The sequence below is a fragment of the Ovis canadensis genome, chromosome 17 (genome assembly GCF_042477335.2).
Source record: "Ovis canadensis isolate MfBH-ARS-UI-01 breed Bighorn chromosome 17, ARS-UI_OviCan_v2, whole genome shotgun sequence".
Classification (NCBI taxonomy): domain Eukaryota; kingdom Metazoa; phylum Chordata; class Mammalia; order Artiodactyla; family Bovidae; genus Ovis; species Ovis canadensis.
The window spans coordinates 81,190,994-81,196,993 of NC_091261.1; the positions used below are offsets into that span (position 1 = coordinate 81,190,994).

Consider the following 6,000-nt stretch of genomic DNA (forward strand, 5'->3'; position numbering starts at 1 on the left):
ATCTGAATAAAGCCAGACACAAAGGTCACACATTGTATGCAGGAAAACTGTAGGTAGAATAGAAGCAGGAAAGAGAAGCGTTCTGTAACCCAAATGAAAATTTTTTGGGGGGGAGAAGGAAATGAACTACTCTGATAAAGGCTGCCAATAAATTAAATAAAATAAAAACTAAAAATTGACCACTGAGTTAAACATTTGGAATTCACTAGTGACCTTGACAAGAGTGGATTTAAAGGAAAATGAGAAAATTGGAGATAAAAAATTCTACAAACAACTCTGTAGAAGTCTATAATAAGCAAATATGAAATAAAATAAGCAGAAGCAGGATGTGTCACCAAAAGACTGATTTTTAACGAGAGGTGACATTATAGTCAGTCTGTTTGCTGATGGGAACCATCCAGAGAAACAGAAAACTTAATCCAGGACAAAGAAGAGACTTGCTAGAATATCACTGAATAAACAAGAATTGAGTAGATCTAGCAGACAAGAAGTGTGCACAAGCCAAATAATTTGCTCACAGTAACAGAACTGATATCATATGAAGAAAGGTTGGCATGCTGGATTAATGGGTACGGTAGCCAGCCTTCAAGATGACCCCAAGTGAATCACATCTCCTGATACTCCCACCCCTGCGTAGTTCTCTCTCAAACTATCACAGGGTTGACCTGTAAGACTAAGCAAATACAGACGTGAAGATGTGTAACTTCTGAAAAAGACTCTGCGCTTTATCTTGGGTGCAAGTTCTTTCCTGAATTACTCATTCTGGGAAAAGACAGCAGCCTCCACACAAGCAGCTCCCTGGAGAGGCCCACAGAGGGAGGAGCTGAGGCCTCATGAGTACAGCCAAGTGAGAGAGCTTAGACTCAACAAGCCAGGTCTTCAGAGGTTGCCAAACCAGATAAAAGCTGGACTACAACCTCAGGAGAGGCCCTGAGGCTAAACTACCCAACTGGATTCTAGATCAAGAGATAATAAATGTAAGTTCTTTCAAACTATTCAATTTTGAGATATGTACAACACAAACATTTCGAGTTATAATATTCACATCATACTTACACAGAGAATAGTTCTCCTATAAGCATGGCAAAAATTAAAAAACACAAAACAAACCAAAACACCTAAAAACAGGAGTTGCCTGGCAGTCCAGTGCTTAGGACTCAGCCCTCTCACTGCCAAGGTCCTGTGTTCGAACCCTGGTTGGGGAACTAATATCCTATGAAGCCACATGGTGTGACCAAAACAAAACATGGCAACATTGATATGCTGGGAAGTTCAAAGCTGTACCAGCAATAGGTAACTATACAACAGAGCTGTAGGCACAAGTTGCTGGGCATAGAGCTACCTATGATCTTGTTTACCGGCATGAAATGAACTCAGATGGTCCCCCGCCCTCATCCAGTGGAATTCAATTACTTAATGAAATAAAGCCCTTAAGGATACAGAAATGAGCAAGTAATCCCACGTAAACATGTTAAATCACAACACATTTTCTCTGAATGAACCACTTTATTCATTTATACATTTGGCCATGCTGGTCGGCTTATGGGATCCCAATTCCCTGACCAGAGATTGAACCCAGACCACTGCAGTGAAAGCCCAGAATCCTAACCACCAGGCCACCAGGGAACTCCCACGCCTTCATTACTTTGATTTTGTAGTTAAAACCTTAGGATATGTGCATTGCCCAATTTTAGCCTCACCAAGTGGTAGGAATCAGCTCTACACAACTTAAAACTCACGGTGCTCTTACTTTTTTTCTTTCAAGACTGCAGGAGAAAGCAAGCCACCAGCCTCCCTGCCTGTTTTTAAGGTTGCAACTCAAGAGAGCTTCAGACTGACCTGAAACCATGATTGCCCTGAAGTCACCACCCGCAATCAGGGTCAGCTAATCCCCAATCAGGAGAACTGTCTCTCAACAGCAACGTGTCAGCTCATGAATCAAAGGAGAAAAACGGAAGGCAAGAAAGACACAACTTTGTTCCTTATTGTAAAGCTGTCTGCCACCTTACCTCAGAGGCACACTGAAAACCCGAGCGCTTCAGACTTCCCAGGCAGAAGGTCACATCCTGGGGGCGGGCAGAGGGAAAGGTCAGGGCGAGTCACGTGTTCCGGGAATGTTCCATCCCCCAGGCCCTACCTGGTCCTACGCTACCGATGCTGACCAGGCGTCTCACACTCAACCAGAGCAAGCGATTGAACTCTTCCCTGAGCTTCTTCCTTCCACCTCCCTTCTCTGAGTAACAAATACCTCATCTGCCAGCTTCCCGAACCAAAGGCCTGAATCTCGGGGGCCCCAGGGACCGGGCAGCCCGGAGTCCGAGGAGAGGCAGAGGACACAGGAAAACGACAGTGAAGAGGCCACTAGATCGATTTTTTTTTTTTTTTCTGCGCCCGCCTGACTGACTGGGTCCAGAACCGGGTTGGGCCCGAGTCACAAACCCGCCGTGAAGATTTTTGTGCGTGTTTAAATACATTAGGTTCGAGACCTGGGCGGGGGCCGGGGGCCCGACAGGCCCTTCCCCGGAGCTGGCTCGTCCCACCGCCGGGGCAGGAAGGCTGCCGGAGGGCAGCGCCCGCCCAGACTAGAGAGGGGAGAGGGCGAGAGGGGCCGCGGGGGTCTGTGGGCCCGGCCGCACGCTCCCTCCCGCGGGCCCGCGGGCCCTCACAGGCCGCCCGCCGAGCAAGGCCCCGCGCGCGCGGGGACCCGAGAAGCCCGCCCCCCGGCCCTCAGGCACCGCTCTGGCCGCACCACGCCCCAGTCCTTACCGGTCCCCGGTGGCGGCGGTGCCAGAACTGCCGGCCGCTCACCTGCCCCTAGGCGGTCCCCGGGTTAAGCCTGAGGCGACGACGCCTCCTCGGGCCCGGGGCGCCGCCGCAGCTGCCCCTACGGGCGCGCCCGCTGCCACCGATGATTGGCTGCCAGGTGTCGGCGCCTGCAAGCTGATTGGCCGCGAGGCCGAGTTGGGCGCATGCGCGCGCGGTAGCGCCTCTGGCGGCAACCGCTGGGGGCGCGGTCAGGCTGAACTTGCATCTCAAGGGTCTTGGGTCTGTCAAGATTGCGCAGACAAGAAACAGATTGCACAGTCTCCAGGGCACAGGGCTGAGAGCGGCATCCGACTCTACCAGGGGAGTCCAGGGACGGTGTCCAGCACTCACAGCCCTCAGGGGTGACCTGCCCCTTGCTTAAGGCACTTCACCGTACACCTGGGTCTTGAAGCCCCTCCTCTTGGAATTCCATTTGGATCGATGCAGGGCAGCCTGCCCCTGTTTTTGAGCTGAAAATGAGCTTTACTTCTTTTTTTAATTTTAGATCCTTACACTTTCTAATGGCTGAGGAAAAACCGAAAAGAATATTATTTTCTGACGTGAAAATTGTGTGAAATTCAATGTTCAGAGTCCTTAAAGTTGGAACAGGGATTTGCCAGTTCCTTTGGTCATTGTCTGTGGCTGCAAACTTGATTAATCGCCAAAGATCATATTCGCAAAGGCTAAAGTATTTCTTTTCTGGCCCTTTACAGAGTCTTTGCTACAGGCCCTGTTCTGCTGGAGGTCTGCCAGTAGTCACATGGGGGAAGAAAGTTTTGGTTTTGTTACAATATTTTCTTCTCTATTATATTCATTTTTCATTCTTTATTAATTTCATTCCTTCTTATTGCTGTAAGTTTGTTCTGTTGCTCATCTTTACAACTTTTTGAGATAGTTATTTGTAACTCCCATTTCTCTTATATGTAATGCTACACATTTACCTTAATTTGTTGTTGTTCAATCCCTTAGTCATGTGCAACTCTTTGCAACCCCATGGACTGCATGCAGGACACCAGACTTCCCTGTCCTTCACTATCTCCTGGAGTTTGCTCAGACCCATGTCCATTGAGTTGATGATACTATCCAACCATCTCATCCTTTGCTGCCCACTTCTTCTACCCTCAGTCTTTCCCAGCATCAAGGTCTTTTCCAGTGAGTTGGCTTTTCACATCAGGTGGCCAAAGTATTGGATCTTCAGCTTCAGCATCAGTCCTTCCAGTGAATATTCAGAGTTGATTTCCCTTAGGATTGACTGGTTTGATCTCCTTGCTGTCCAAGGGACTCTCAAGAGTCTTCTCCAACACCACAGTTCAAAAGCATCAATTCTTTGGCACTCAGCCTTCTTTATGATCCAACTGTCATCCATACATGACTGCTGGAAAAGCCATAGCTTTGACTAGATGAACTTTGTCAGCAAAGTAATGTCTCTGCTTTTTAATATGCTGTCTAGGTTTGTCATAGCTTTTCTTCCAAGGGGCAAATATCTTTTAATTTCATGGCTGCAGTCACCATCCACAATCATTTTGGACCCCAAGAAAATAAAGTCTGTCACTGTTTCCATCATTTCCCCATACAAATTTAACTGTGTCCCACAATTTTTGCTGAATAGTATGTTCATTATCATTCACTTCCAAGTATATCCTAATACTCTCTTGTTAAGACAAAGATTGCATATTATATGGGCTTCTCTAGTCGCTCAACTGGTAAAGAACTTGCCAGCCAATGCAGGAGACACAAGAGGCCCAGGTTTGATCCCAGGTCAGGAAGATCCCCCTGGAGAAAATAATGGCAATCTGCTCCAGTAGCCTCGCCTGAAAATTCCATGGAGATATATATTATGTATGAATGGCATTTTAAAGGATGTTTCCTCGTCAATTTCTCACTATTGCATTACGGTCAGATCACACAGCCTAAATATTATTGACCCTTTGTATTTGAAGATTTCCATTCAGTTAAGTATACCATACTTTAGATTTCCATTCCAGTGAAGTCAAAATGAAGTCGGTGTGATATAGAGAAAATACTTGCAATGTCTAAAATGTGTATGTGAAATGACCTCCTTTAAGCCTCACAATTATTCCAGCATCTTTCAGTAGGGTACCTTTAACTAAGTTCCAGGTTTTATTTAAATTTTACCAGTTTTTCCACAAATGTTCTTTTCCAGTTTCATATTCCCATATAGGATACCAAATTGCATGAGGATATATACCTAAAAGCTATAGATACCTCCTTAGCTTACTCTGGTCTATAGCAGTTTCTTAAACTTTCCTTGCTTTTCATGACTTTTGATAATTTTCAGGAGTCCTTCAGGGACAGGTATTTTGCAGAATGACTTTCAATATGGGTTTGATATGTTTCTCCTGGTTGCACTGGGGTTTATATATTGTTAGAACTATACCTCCAAGGCAATATATATTTCTCATCACTTCCCATCAAGGATTCATACTATCAATATGACTTACCACTACTTCCTCAGCTATAAAGTTATCTCTTTCCCACTGACATATTCTGTTCTTTGGAAACAAGACACTAAACCCAGCCTACACTTAGGGAGGGCCATGGACTCTCATCTTGAGGAAAATATCTAAGAGATACACAAATTACTGAATATACAAAGTAATTGAAACTCATTTATAAGGAAGATCTGGTTCTTCTAGCCATATATTTTAATTGTAAATTAATTAAATTAAATTAAATTAAAGATTTAATAGGTTTCCCAGGTGGTGCTAGTGGTATAGAACCTGCCTGCCAATGCAGGAGATGTAAAAGACACGGGTTCAATCCCTGGATAGGGAAGATCCCCTGGAAAGGGAAATGGCAACCCACTCCAGTATTATTGCCTGGAGAATCCCATGGACAGAGGAGCCTGGCAGGCTACAGTCCATGCAGTCGCAAAGAGTTGGACAGGACTGAAGTGACTGAACACACGCAAAGATTTAATACCTCAGTCACACTAGCTACATTTTAACATCTTTGAAGTGGCATATTAGACAAGGAGATAGAAAATATTTTCATTGAGAATTCCCTAGTGATCTGGTAGGGCTTTGTGCTTCCACTGCAGAGGGCAGAGATTCCATCCCTGGTTGAAGATCTAAGATCCCTTAAGCCTCACAGCAAGGCAAAAAAAAAAAACAAGAATTCCTACAAGATGAACACTCCATCTGAAAAAACAGATAAAGGATATAAACAGGTCAC

The 6,000-nt window shown here is 45.3% G+C and overlaps 1 protein-coding gene across 7 annotated transcripts in view; it reads right to left on the minus strand.

The window, feature by feature from the left end:
* The window catches only part of LOC138422252 (zinc finger protein 280B-like), a 36,050-nt gene extending 32,154 nt beyond the window's left edge, over nt 1–3,896 (minus strand). For 4 of the 7 annotated variants that reach the window (XR_011249816.1, XR_011249815.1, XR_011249812.1 and 1 more), the window contains exons 1-2: nt 2,767–3,568; nt 2,010–2,066 (exon numbers count right to left, since the gene is read on the minus strand). The gene's annotated coding sequence lies outside the window, so the exon portion shown is untranslated. Of the gene's footprint in view, nt 1–2,009; nt 2,067–2,766 lie in introns of all 7 variants that reach the window. The other 3 variants (XR_011249814.1, XM_069556969.1, XR_011249813.1) reach the window with 2 other exon arrangements.
* Nucleotides 3,897–6,000: the final 2,104 nt, after the last annotated feature.